The 14,706-nt window shown below is 36.9% G+C and overlaps 1 pseudogene; it reads left to right on the top strand.

Annotated features, from left to right (window-relative positions):
* The first annotated feature begins 1,486 nt into the window (after positions 1-1,486).
* On the top strand, positions 1,487-2,714 carry LOC123826310 (annotated as a pseudogene).
* The last annotated feature ends 11,992 nt before the right edge of the window (positions 2,715-14,706 follow it).

Below are 14,706 nucleotides of genomic sequence, written 5' to 3' on the forward strand. Positions count from 1 at the left end.
TTTTAGGGAAAAATAAGGAAACACACTATACATGGGTAGCACTAATTTCATATCTATATAAATGTTTTTAATTCTTTTATTTATGCTTACACATTGAAAGTGTAACTCTAGAAAGCAATAACTATATCCATATGCAAAATAACACCCTGGAATACAGTAATCAGTTTTGTTGAACTTATGACAAACTTGCAATGAAAGCAGTTTCAGACAATGATTCAACAAAATGAAACAAAGAGTGACATATTGTTATCTGCAGAGTAAGACAGATGATGCTGATTGTTATGCACTTGATAACATAGGTGATGCTGACTTTATTATCATAGGGTGAACAGCACAGCATTTCTCTTTGTACACTGTAAGTGGGAGAAATTATTGGAAAATCCCTTGGAAAGTGTCAAAAATGGTTTTTGTATACTGCAAGCTTTAAGCTAAAAGCTATTAAATATGCTAAAAAGCATGGCAACAGAACTCCTTAGAGAAACTTCAGACCTCCTTCTACAGGGAGTGTCATCAGATTGTGGGGCAACAGGAAGAAAAGCTTCTTCAGATGCCAGAACAGAAGAAGACAATGCAAGGGAAACCTCCAAAGAGACCAGAGGTGGAACAGGAGGTGGTTTCTGGAGCAGCATCAAACTGGGATCTCTATTCCAACCAAGATGCTACCAGAAGGTAAAAGGATTGCATGAGAAAAAAATCATTGATGATTTCTCAGAGACACCTAAATGGCATTTTTAACTTTATGAAGAGAGAAGGTTTGAGCATGAGGACATGAACAAAACTTGCCCCAAAGCTTCCAGCAGCCAATGAAAATCAAACTTTGGAATTTCATTCTTATATTATCAGTCTTCAAGACTTACAACTTTCAGCTGTCCCAAATCACCAATATGGACGAGGTCTCCAACTTATTGGATGAGGTGTACAACTCTATCAGTTTATACAAACACAGTTATAAAACCACTATTATATTCAAGATGTAGAATAGTTCCATCACTTTCCAAATCAGACATCTTTTTAATTCTCAACATTTAATATGAGTAGAAAATTGAAGATTAGCAGACCTGAAAGAAACAGGAATAATGCAGATATCTTTAGGGATAATGGTTTACAATCATAAACAGATAATAGGATATATGATCAGAAGTAACATCAGAGAACCAAAAGACAACTATTAGAAATACAAAATATGATAGAAGAAATTAAAACCAATGAATTGGCATTTATTCCAGAGAAATGAAGACTCATGTTCATTTCTGTATATATACAAGCATTTATAGCAGCTTTATTATTAATAGCTCCCACACTGAAAACAACTGAAATGTCTTTCAATAGGTAACTGGTTAAACAAATGGTGGTACATCCACACCATGGAATATCATTCTGCAATAAAGATGGATGAACAGGAGTATCATAGAGTAGGAAGCTTTAGGAATCTGTCTCTCCACTAAAACAATGATTGAGCCAGTACCCTTTTCTCTGTGGGATCACCATGGCAGCTGGGGCTGTGGACACATATCCAGAATACTAGAGGGCCTTTAAGGCCCTCATTGCGTTCAGGACAGTGTGGTTCAGGTCTGCATGCTCTCCACACCACCCCACTTCTATTTGACCAAATCAATCACATCTCTGAATTTCTCCACAAATTTCCTGCCAGCAAGATTCCAGTATTTGAAGATGACGATGGATTCTGTGTGTTTGAGAGCCATGTCATCACCTACTATGTGAACAATGAGGAGCTGTGGGGAAGTAGTGCAGAGGCAGCAGCCCAGGTGGTACAGAGGATAAGCTTTGCTGACAGCAACCTGGGGCTCCTCACCTTGGGTATCATGCTCCACTACAAGCAGACCACAAAGAATGCAAAGGGTGAGGCTAGGTGAATTCTGTGGTTGATGGATGCTCACCTAAAGACATGGACTTCTTTGGTGGATGAACATGTGACACTGGCTGACATCACAATTGTCTGCACCATGTTGTGGCCCTATAAAGAGGCCCTAGAGCCTTCTTTCCACCAGGCCTTCCCTGATACCAACCATTGGTCCCTATCCTGTATTAACCAGCCCCAGTTCCATGCTGTCTTGGGGGAGGTGACACTCTGTGAGAAGATGGCTCAGTTAGATGCTAAAAAGAGTTTAGAGCCAGACTAAAAAGGACAGCCCATGGAAGGATTAAGGCTCTTGAGAGGAGAAGCAGAAACGCCAGGCTGAGCAGAAACAGGAGAGAAAGGCAGCTAGCTGTTCATGCTCCTAACGTGGAGATGGACGAATGTAAGCAGATGCTGGCTGCTGAGTCAAAGGCCAAGAAGCCCTTTGCTCACCTGCCCAAGAGTACCTTTGTATTGGGCGAATTTAAGTGCAAGGACTCCAATGAGGACACACTCATAGTGGTGCTGTCATATTTTGGGGAGCACTTTGGTAAGGATTGCTAGTCTCTGTGGTACTCTGAGTACTGCTTCCTCAAAGAGCTCACCCAGACCATCATAAGCTGCAACCTCATCACTGGAATGTTTCAGTGATTGGACAAGCTGAAGAAGAATGCCTTTGCCAGTATCATCTTTGGAACCAACAATAGCAGTTCCAATTCTGGAGTCTGAGTCTTCCAAGTCCAGAAGCTTCCAATGAAGGTGGACTATGAGCCATACACGGCAGAAACTAGATCCAGGCAGTGAGGAGACCCAGACACCGGGTTGAAAGTACTTTTGCTGGGAGATGGATGTCTAGGATGTGGGTAAAGACTTCAATTAGAGAAAGATCTTCAAGTGAACATCTCTTGCCATCACCTATCTGCTGCCTTTACCTGTCCTTCAGGGAGATTGAGGGTCATTAAAGGAAAGTGAACATTGGAAAAAATTGAGCTGGCAAGAACATCTGAAAGAACTATTTTTGGAACTCTAGAGTCTAGTTGAACACTTGCAGCATCTCGTAAAGAATTTGAGAAAGAGGCTGAGAAATTTCAGCGAATTTCCATGTTTCTTGCAGAGGCTAACATCCTGCATCTCCAGCACCTAGACAAGGCAGCCATGGGGACAGTGGCCTGTGTTCATGGTGTGGCTTACTGGTTCTAGGCTGGACTATAGGACCTTGTCCTTTACACTTCGAGATTTTGTATTTTGACCATTGCTCAGTGATTTTGATTACAAAAGATGGTACAGAGTCTGATCATTCTTTCAAACTCCCATAGTCAGAAGCAGCTTTCCTGCCACAGGGGATTTAAAATGACAGTTGTTTTTGCAAATTTATTTTATTTTTATATTTTTCTCTTTGACAGACAGACATTAAAGAAAGTCTTTATTCAGTCACTAGCTGACCTCAGAGAATAGAAATTTCAGTGACCACCCTTGATAAGGAATACATATTTTTCAAAATAGTTTGGAAAGGTCACAAACAGATGGCTCTAACCTTCAACAACAAAAAACAGAAATCCCAAAGAGTGGGACTATATGATTTCCATAGCTATCACATTACACAAAGCTCAAAATGTTCAGTTGTCAACAAAAATAACAAAGCATATGTATTGGTCTGGTAAGGCTGCTGAACTAAAGTACTGCAAAGTGGGTGGCTTGAACAACAGAAATTTATTGACTCATAGTTCTGGTGCCTAGAAGTCTGATATCGAGGTTTTTGCAAGATTGGCTCATTCTGAGGATTGTGACCAAGAATCTGTTTCATCTCTCTCCACTAGCTATTGGTGACAAACTTTAACATGCCTTGACCTGTAGATCTCTCTATTTGTGTGTCTGCATCCAAAATTTCCACTTATAGTGACATTTATAATGTTATGACATTTATAACAACAAATGTCATATTGGATTGGGGAACACTCTACTCCATATGACCTCATTTTAACTACATTTGCAATGACCCTATATATAAATAAACTCACATTATGGTGTTTAGACTTAAAATATGAATTTTGGAAGGACACAGTTCCACCCACAACTTGAAGATAATCAAAATTATGTAGAGAAATAGAAAGAATAATGAAGAAAAATTAACAGAACCTGAGGAACCTGTGGGATACCATTAAGAAAACCAACATAAAGAGTTCCAGTAGAACAGAGAAAGAGAAAGAAAAATATTTGAAAAAATAATGACCAAAAATTTCCAAAACTGATGAAAGCCATGACAATGCACATCCAAGAAGCTCAATGAACTCCACATAGGATAAATTCTAAGTGATCACTAACACACATTATAATATAATTGTCAAAAATCAAACACAGAAAGAATCTTGAAAGCAGCAACAGAGAGTCTACTCATTGTGTACAGGAAATTCTCTTTCTTTCACATTTTTTATTGTTGTTCAAGTACAGTTGTCTCCATTTTCCCCCTATTGCTCCCCCCAACCCCAGCCATACCCACTTCCCACCTTTGATCCTACTCCGCTTTGGTTTTGCCCATGTGTTCTTTATAGTTGTTCCTGAAAACCTTTTCCCCGTTTCCCCCATTGTCTCCTCCCACCTCCCCTCTGGTTACTGTCAGTTTGTTCTTTATTTCAATGTCTCTGGTTATATGTTGCTTGTTTGTTTTGTTGATTAGGTTCCACTTATAAGTGAGATCATATGGTATTTGTCTTTCACCGCCTGGCTTATTTCACTTAGCATAATGAACTCCAGATCCACCCATGCTGTTGCAAAGGGTAGGAGCTCCTTCTTTCTTTCTGCTGCATAGTATTCTTTCATAAATGCACCACAATTTTTTTTAAAGATTTTATTTATTTGTTTTTAGAGATCAGGGAAAGGGAAGGAAAGAGAGGGAGAGAAACATCAATGTGTGGTTGCTCCTTGCACACCCCTTACAGGAGGCCTGGCTGGCAACCCAGGCATGTGCCTTGACTGGGAATCTATCTGGTGACGATTTACTTCACAGGCCCATGCTCAATCCACCGAGCTACACCAGCCAAGGCTTTACAATAGTTTTTTTATCCATTCATTTACTGATGGGCATTTAGGTTGCTTCCAGCACTTGGCTATTGTAAATTGTGCTGCTATGAACATTGGGGTGCATAGGTTCTTTTGTTGGTGTGTGTTTCTGGGCTCCTAGGGTATAATCCCAGCAGTGGAATTGCTGTGTCAAAAGGCAGTTCCATATTGTGTTCTGAGGAAATTCCATATTGTTTTCCACAGTGACTATACCAGTCTGCATTCCTACCAACAGTGCACTAGGGTTTCCTTTTCTCCAAATCCTCTCCAACACTTGTTTCTTGAGTTGTTTATGATGGCCATTCTCATCAGTGTGAAATGGTGTCTCATTGTGGTTTTAATTTGCATCTCTCTGATGGCTAGTGATGCTCAGCATCTTTTCATATGTCTCTGGGGCCTTCGTATGTCCTCCTTGGAGAAGTGTCTATTTAAATCTTTTGCCCATTTTTTAGTTGGATTTTTTTGTCTTCCTGGAGTAGACTTGTGTGAGTTCTTTATATATTTTGGAGATAAAACCCTTGTCTGAGGTATCATTGCCAAATATGTTTTCCCACACAGTTGGTTCTCTTTTCATTTTAATGCTGTTTTCTTTAGCTGTGCAGAAGCTTTTTATTGTGATGATACCATTTGTTTATTCTTTCTTTTATGTTCCTTTCTCTAGGGGACATATCAGTAAAAATATTGTTGCATGGAATATCTGAGATTTTCCTGCCAATGTTCTCCTCTAGGACTTTTATAGTGTCACAACTTATATTTAAGTCTTTTATCCACCTTGAATTTATTTTTGTGTATGGTGGAAGTTGGTGATAGAGTCTCCTTTTTCTGCATGTAGCTGTCCAGATCTCCCAACACCATTTGTTGAGGAGGCTACTTTTACTGCATTTTATGCTTCTGCCCCCTTTCTTGAGTGTTAATTGACCATAGAGACTTGGGTTTATTTCTGGGCTCTCTATTCTGTTCCATTGCTCTATGTGTCTGTTCTTATGCCAGGTGTACAAGGAATTCTTAATAAGATTACCGGCTTTGATTAAAGATTAAAGATTTGTCGTGAGAAACCATGGAGTCCAGAAAGAAGTGGGATGACATATTTAAAGTTCTGAAAGAAAAACCCCTAAACAAAGATGTCTATATCTGACAAAACTATTCTTTAAGAATGAAGAGAGGCCATGGCTGGGTAACTCAATTGTGTTATGTATTACACCAAGGCTTTGGGTTCAATCCCCAGTGGACACATGCAAAAATCAACCAATAAATGCATAAATAAGTGGAACAATAAATCAGTGTTTCTCTCTCTCTCCCCCCTCCTTCTCCCTTTCTTTCTTTTCCCCTTCTTCTCTCTCTAAAATCAGTAATAAAAAGTAAAGGGAAAAATAATACATTTACAAATTAACAAAAGCTGAGGGAGTTTTTTATCAGTAAATGTACCCTACAAAAAATGCTAAAGGGAGTTCTTTAGACAGAAATGAAAGGACACTAGATAGTAACTCAAAGCTATAATATGAAATAAGAACACTGGTAATGGTGACTATGTAGATAAATATTAAAGTCAGTATGATTGTATATTTGTTTATAAATCCTCTATTTTTATATACAAATTAAAAGACAAATGAGTAAAGCAGTAATTACAAATCTAAGTTAATGGGAACATAATATATAGAGATGTTATGTGTGGCAATAACAATATAAAGAAAGATGGACAAAGATATATAAAATCAGAGTGTTTGTACACAATTTTAACTATTCATACAAGGTTTTTATATATGTAAGGTTTTAATTGTAACCCCCAAAGATAACCACTAAGGTAGTAACTAGAAAGTATACAGAAAAGGACAAAAGAAGGGAATTAAAATTGTACAATACAAGAAATCAACTAAATACAAAACAAGGAATAGAATAATTGAGGAACAAATAACATGTATACATAAAGAAAGCAAAGATTAAATGACAGAAGCCATTCCTTACAGTACTTACTTTAAATGTAAATGTATTAAACTCTCCAGTTAGTAGGCAGAGATTAACAGAATGTACTAAAAATGATCCATCTATATGCTGTCTACAAGAGGAACACATAGGGGTTGAAAGTAAAAGGATGAAAGAAGAGATTCCATAAAAATACCATAAGATATCTGGATAGCTATATTAGTGTCAGACAAAATAGACTCTAAGTGAAAGGGTTACAAGAGACAATAAAGAACATTGTTAAATATTGATAAAAGGATTGACCCATCAAGAAGATATAATATAAAAATATATACACTTAACAACAGAGCCCCAAATTAACAAAATTAAAAGAGAAAATAGATAATTCTACAATAATAGTTGGAGACGTCAATACCCTACTATCAATAATAGATAGAACCAGATAGAAATAAGATCATTAAAGAAATGAAGCATTTGAATAACACTACCCACCAATTAGAGTTAACAGATATACAGAAAATTTTACCCCAAATAGTAGAGGAGACATTCTTCTCAAGTGTACATGGAATGTTTTACAGGATATATTAGGCCAGAAAACTAATACATTTTAAAAGATCCAAGTCATACAAAACATATTTTCTGACCACAATGGAATTAAGTTAGAAATAAATGAAAAAAGGTAAGCTGGAAAATTTACAAATATGTGGCTAAAACCCAACATCCTTAAAAAACCACTGGGTCAAAGAACAAAACACAACATACCAAACATAAAAACTGCAGTGAAAGCAAGGCTAAGAGGGAAATTTATATATTTAAATGCCTAACTTCAAAATAAGAGCAAATAAAAATTAATAATCTAACTATACAACTTAAAGAAATAGAACTTGCAGAACAAACCAAATACAAAGCTAACAGATAAAAGGAAATAATAAAGACTACAACAAAGATAGATCAATAGAGAATAGAAAACTAATTTAGAAAATTGAGAAGAGGTACAATATAATAGTGGTGTAGAAGGACATTGAACTTACTCCCTCCCATGAGCAAACTCAATGGTACAGATTATATATATAATCTGACAACCTAGGGCTGAATAAACAGCTTAAAAACAACAAATAAGAGAAATAAATAGAAAATAAAAGGCTGGGAAAACCTCAAAAGCCCTCTGGGAGCTGCAGAAACTCTCTGAACAGAGAGAACCAAGGAACATCATGTTTATGTTTCCCCCCACCTGGATATGGGGGCAAGAGATATATTTGAGAGTTTTGGCCAACTTGCAAGATCACTGCAACATGTTCTCAGCTACATTGCCTGAAGTGTTGAAGCAAAGGGAGCTAGCAGGAATAGCAGGGCATTAGGACATGCACCTGGCCTTCCTGACAAGAGTCATTCCAGCCTGACAAGCCAGTGGCCCCAGCATCATAATAGGTACCTGTCTGGTTCCAATAAGCTTCTGAAAACTACCCAGCACATAAAAGCTACAAAGTGCTTTCTTTTCCAGATAACCATTTTCTTTACAACAAACAAGAAAAAGACTGCATAAAGAAGGCTGGGGCACTGTGGGGGCTCTCTGGGGACTGCAAAGATTCTCCAGGGCCAAAAGTGCCAGTGAGCATCATTATTTACATCTCCCTTGATCTCCATAGGTTGGGTAGGGGCTTAACCCAAGTGCTCTAGCCTACCTGCAAAATTACTACAATAGTTCCTAGACACATTACCCAAGCCTGTTTCGTTCCCCAAACAGGAGCAGGCAAGATAAATAGGGCATTACTACATACATCTGGCCTTCTCACTAGGAGCTGTTCTTGCTCATAAAGTCAGTTACTTGGATGCATTAAGCATATGCTTGGCTTTTACCAGCCTTCCAAAACCACACAGCACATACAGCCTTTACAGAGGCCAATTCTACAGAAGCCCACTTTTTAAGACTGGAAGAGAAAGACAAGTTGTCTAATTCATATAAACAAACATAGGAAATCAAAGAAGAGGAAAAGGCAGAAGAATATCTTTCAAATAAAGGAACAAGAACAATCCCCAGAAAAAAAGCCCTAAGGAAATGAAGATAAGTAATTTGCCTGATGAAAATTCAAAGATATGGTCATGAGAATGCTCAACAAAATTGACAGTGGTATAGAGAAACTTACAGTGTACTTCAACAAAGAGTTAGAAAGTATAATAAAGAACCAGGAAGACTTGAAAAATACAGTAAATGAAATAAAAATTACATCAGAAGAAATCAACAGCAGATTATCTAACACAACAGATTAGCAACCTAGAAGACAGACTAGTATAAATCAACAAATCAGAACAGCAAAACAAACAAACAAATAAACAAGGGTAGCAAGGATAATTTGAGGGACCTCCAGGGTAATATCAATTGCTCAAGTCACTTTACAGGGATCTCAAAAGAAGAAAGAGAAAAAGGAATGGAAACTTTACCTAAAGAAAGAATGCCTGAAAACTTTCCTAGCCTGGGAAAGGAAACAGACCTTTTCTTCCAGAAACCATAGAGAGCTCCAAATAAGAAGAACCCAAAGAGATCCACACCAAGACATATTGTAATCAAGATGACAAAAGTTAAAAAAGAAAGAAAAACTTGAATACAACAAGAGGAAAATAACAAGTTATATATAAAGGAAACCCCATAAATCTACTGATTTCTCAAATGCAACTTTACAGGCAAGAAGGGAGCTGCACAAGATCTATAAAATGCTGAATGAAAGAAACTACAATACAGGATAATTTACCCAGAAAGGTTATCATTCACTGTTCTAGAAAAAATACAGTTTCCCAGACAAGCAAAAACTTAAGAGTTCATCACCATTAAACTAGCTTTACAAGAAATGTTAAACAGCATCTTTAAGCAAAAAAGGAAAAGCCATGACCAGAGATAAGAAAATATGAGAAAGGGGAAAATTGCACCAATAAAGCCAAATATTTAATATGTACAGCAAATAAAAACACTTAAAAAGCTATGACAAAGGTTAAAAGAAAAAAGTATCAACTCAACTAAAACTATAAGTAGTTAAGATATATACCACACAAAAATATCTAAAACATGAAATCAATAACAGAGTATAGAAGGGGAGTAAAAATGTAGTCCTTATAGAGCATATTCAAACTTAAATGCCTATCAGCTTAACATACACTGCTATCAGTATTAAATGATATACATAAACCTCATGGTAACCACACACACAAAAAACCTACAAAAGATATACAAACAACAAATAAAAAAGAACCCAAGGAAAACACTAAAGAACAGCAGCAAACCAAAAGGGAAGAGATCAAGAGAAGAAGCAAGAAACAGAAGAGAACTTTAAAAACAACCAATAAAACTTAACAAAATGGCAATAAGTATATAGTTATTAATATTTACTTAAAATTGAAATGGATTAAATGCTCCAATAAAAAGACATCGAGTGGTTGAATGGATTAAAAACATGACCCATCTATATGCTTCTTACAAGAGACTTACTTGAATTAGAAAAACACACACAGACTGAAAGTGAACAGATGAAAAAAGATTTTTCATGCAAATAGAAACAAAAAGAGAGCTGAAGTAGTACTGTTCTTATCAGACAAAAAGACTTAAAAAATGAAAAGTACAAAAAAGAACAAAAAGGATTTACATAAGTGGTCAGTTCAATAAGAGGATATAACAATTGTTAATATTTACACACACAATAGCAATGCAAATTTTAAAAACCTGAATATGTAAAATGATGATTAATGGACATAGAGGGAAAAATCCAAAGTAATATAGTAATACTAGGCAATTTTTGCCGTACTCACATCAATGACTAAGATCATCCAAACAGACAATTTAATTAAAAAATAATGGCTTTAAATGTCAGATAAGACTAGATGAACTTAACAGATATTTATAGAATAATTTCACCTAAAAACTGCAGAATACACATATTTTTTTTTCAAGTGCACAAAGGATATTCTCCAGGATAGATCACATTTTAGGCCACATAAGTTTCAATAAACTCAAGAAGATTAAAATCATGACAAGCATCTTTTCTGACCACAAGGACATAAAACTAGAAACCAATGACAGGAATTGGAAAAAACTAAAATATATGAAGATTAAACATCACTAAATAACCAATGAATCAAAGAGAAAATGAAACAGGAAATTAGAAAAGTATATCTGAAACATATAAAAATAAAAACACAACTTTTCAAAATTCATGGAATATAGCAAAAGTGCTTCTAAGAGGAAATTTTGTAGCCATATAGGCCTATCTCAAGAAACAAACAGAGTTCTGGCCAAGATGGAGGCACAGATAGAAACCCTTCACTTCCTCACACAACCAAAAGGAGGATAACAACCAATCTAAAATCAATAAATAACCAGAAGTGCCAGAAAATCAGACTGCATGGAACTCTGACAATCAAGGAATTAAAAACAAAAAACAAACAAACAAAAAAACAAACAGTCAACCAGACCAACCAGACTGGTAAGACAGGTGGGCGGAGAGAACCCAGGGTGAGGTGGCAGACTGCACAGGTGAGGTTGGTGAGAGAAACTGTGGTGAGGTGGTAGACTGTGCTAGGCGGTCTGGGTAAACAGGAAACTGAGACTCAGAGCTGGCTGTGGACTATAGCGGGGGTTGCCACAGTGGAGAAACTGTCAGTCTCACACAAGTTTGTTGGAAAGTGGGCTAGACCCAAGCAGGGGAGCTTCATTGTTCCTCTCTGGTCCCTCCCCAACAGATAGTGCCACAGCACAGGAAAGACAGTTGCCCTAGTGAATACCTAAAGCTCTGCCCCCTTACAACTTATCAGTTGTGCTGAGATAAAAAATATTGTCCAAATGAAAGAACAGAGCAAAAAACTTCAGAAAGAGACCTAAGTGATGAGGAGATAGCCAACCTATATGATGGAGAGTTCAAAGCCCTGGTAATCAAAATGCTCACAGAACTGATTGAGCTTGGTTGCAAAATAAAAGAGCAAATGAAAGATGCCAAAAGGGAAATAAAGCAAAATATTCAGGGAACCAACAGTGACAGGAATGAAATCAGGACTCAAATAAATGATTTGGAACAATAAAAAGAAATAATCATCCAAACAGAACAGAATGAAGAAACAAGAATTCAAGAAAATAAAGAAAAATTAGGAACCTGTGGGACAACTTTAAACATTCCAATATCCAAATTATAGGGGTGCCAGAAGGAGAAGAACAAGAGCAAGAAATTGAAAACTTATTTGAACAAATAATGAAGGAAAACGTCCCCAATCTGGCAAAGGAAATAGACTTCTAGGAAGTCCAAGAAGCCCAGAGAGTTCTAAAGAATTTGGACCCAAAGAAGAACACACCAAAGCACATCATCGTTAACTTACCTAAGATTAAAGATAAAGAGAGAATCTTAAAAGCAGCAAGAGAAAAGGAGAGAGTTACCTACAAAGGAGTTCCCATAAGACTGTCAGCTGATTTCTCAAAAGAAACCTTGCAGGCAACAAGGGGCTGGAAAGAAGTATTTGATATCATGAAAGGCAAGGACCTACATCTAAGATTACTCTATCCAGCAAAGCTATCATTTAGAATAGAAGGTCAGATAAAGCACTTCCCAGATAAGGTCAAGTTAAAGGAGTTCATCATCACCAAGCCCTTATTATATGAAATGTTAAAGGGACTTATCGAATAAATTGAAGAAGATAAAAAAGCTATGGACAGTAAAATGACAACAAACTCACAACTATCAACAAATGAACCTAAAGGAAAAAACGAAAACAAAAACTAAGCAAACAACTCAAACAGGAACAGAATTAGAGAAACGGACATCACATGGAGGGTTATCAGTGGGGAGTGGGAGGGGAGGAATGGCGGGGAAAGGTACAAGGAATAAGAAGCATAATTGGTAGGCATAAAATAGATGGGGAGTGGCCAAAATGGTGTAGGAAACAGAGAATTCAAAGAACTTATATGTACAATCCATGGACATGAACTGAGGGAGGGGGATGCTGGAGGGTTGGGGGGGTGCAAGGCAGAGGGGGGATAAGGGGGGCGGAATTGGGAAAGCTGTAATAGCATAATCAATAAAATATACTTTTAAAAAAAGAAACAAAAAGATTCCAAAAGACCCATGCTTGGAAAACTATAGAACTATAAGAAAGAAATAGAAGATGCAAATAAGTGGAAGCATGTACCATGTTCATGGATTGGAAGAATTAATACCATTAAAGTGCTCATATTACCCAGAGCATACTATAGATTCAATGCAATTCCTATTAAAATGCAAATGTCATATTTCACAGACCTAAAACAAATATTCCAAAATTTTATATGGAACCAAAAGAGACTCCAAATAATCTTAGCAATCTTAAGAAAGAGCAAAGTGGGAAGAATCACAATACCGGATATCAAACTATACTACAAAGCCACTGTAATCAAGAGATCCTGGTACTGGCACAAGAACAGGCATAAAGATAAATGGTACAGAATGGAGATCCCAGAAATCAACCCACACTTTTATGGCCAATTAATATTTGACAAAGGAGGCAAGAGCATATGATGGAGTAAAAACAGTCTCTTCAAAAAATGGTGTTGGGAAAATTGGACAAGCACATGCAAAAAACAAACAAAACCAGACTATCAACTTATACCATACACAAGAATAAACTCAAAATGGATAAAAGACTGAAATGTAAGTCACAAAACCATAAAAATCTTACAAGAAAACATAGGCAGTAAAATCTCAGACATCTTGCATAGTAATATTTTTGCTGATATATCTCCTAGGGCAAGAAAAACAACGGGAAAAATAAACAAATGGGACTACATCAAACTAAAAAGCTTCTGCATGGCAAAAAGAAACCATTAACTAAATGAAGAGGGAACTCACTGTATGTTAGCACATATTTGCCAATGATCTATCTGATAAGGGATTAATTTCCAAAATATTGTATATAAAGAACTTACACAACTCAACACCAGAAAGACAAACCACCTAATTAAAAAAGAGCAAAGGACCTGAATAAACACCTCTCCAAAGAGGTCATACTAATGGCCAATAGACATATGAAAAATGCTCAATGTCACTAATCATCAGAGAGATGCAAATTAAAATCATAATGAAATACAATCTCACACCTGCCAGCATGGCTACCATCAATAAATCAACAAACAGTGCTGGTGAGGATGTAAAGAAAAGGGAATCCTCGTGCACTGATGGTGGGAATGCAGATTGGTGCAGCCACTGTGGAAAACAGTATGAAGCTTCCTCAAAAAGATTAAAAATGACTGCCATTTTCAGCCAGCAATTCCACTTCTGGGAATATATCCTAAGAATCCCAAAACACCAATCAGAAAGAATATATGCACCCTTATGTTCACAGTAGTGTTATTTACAATAGCCAAAATCTGGAAACAGCCCAAGGGCTCAAGAGTAGATGAGTGGATAAAAAAAAAGCTGTGGTACATTTACCCAATGGAATATTACATGCTGTAAAAAAGAAGGAACTCTTACCTTTTGCAACAGCATTGATAAACCTAGAGAATATTATGCTAAGGAAAATAAGCTAGTCAAAAAAAGACCAATGCCATATGATCTCACTTACATGTTCTACTGAACAAAATAAAACCAGAAGCATGGATACATGGAACAGACAGACAGATCTCAGAGGGGAGGGTGGTGGGGGGATTGGAAGAAATATGTGCGTAGCCATGGACACAGACAACTATGTGGTGAAAGCCAAGGGGGCAGGAGCTGGGTGGTGGGGGATATAAAGGGAGAAATGGGGGACATCTGTAATAGTATCAACAATAAAAAAAGAAACAAGACATTTTTTTTCCTTGATAACTCTAGGTCTTTATTACAAATGGAGTTGACTGCTAAGAAGCCCCCTCTCTGATCTTTCCT

Source organism: Phyllostomus hastatus, unplaced genomic scaffold (genome assembly GCF_019186645.2).
Source record: "Phyllostomus hastatus isolate PE091 unplaced genomic scaffold, TTU_PhHast_1.1 phas_contig_80, whole genome shotgun sequence".
Classification (NCBI taxonomy): Eukaryota; Metazoa; Chordata; class Mammalia; order Chiroptera; family Phyllostomidae; genus Phyllostomus; species Phyllostomus hastatus.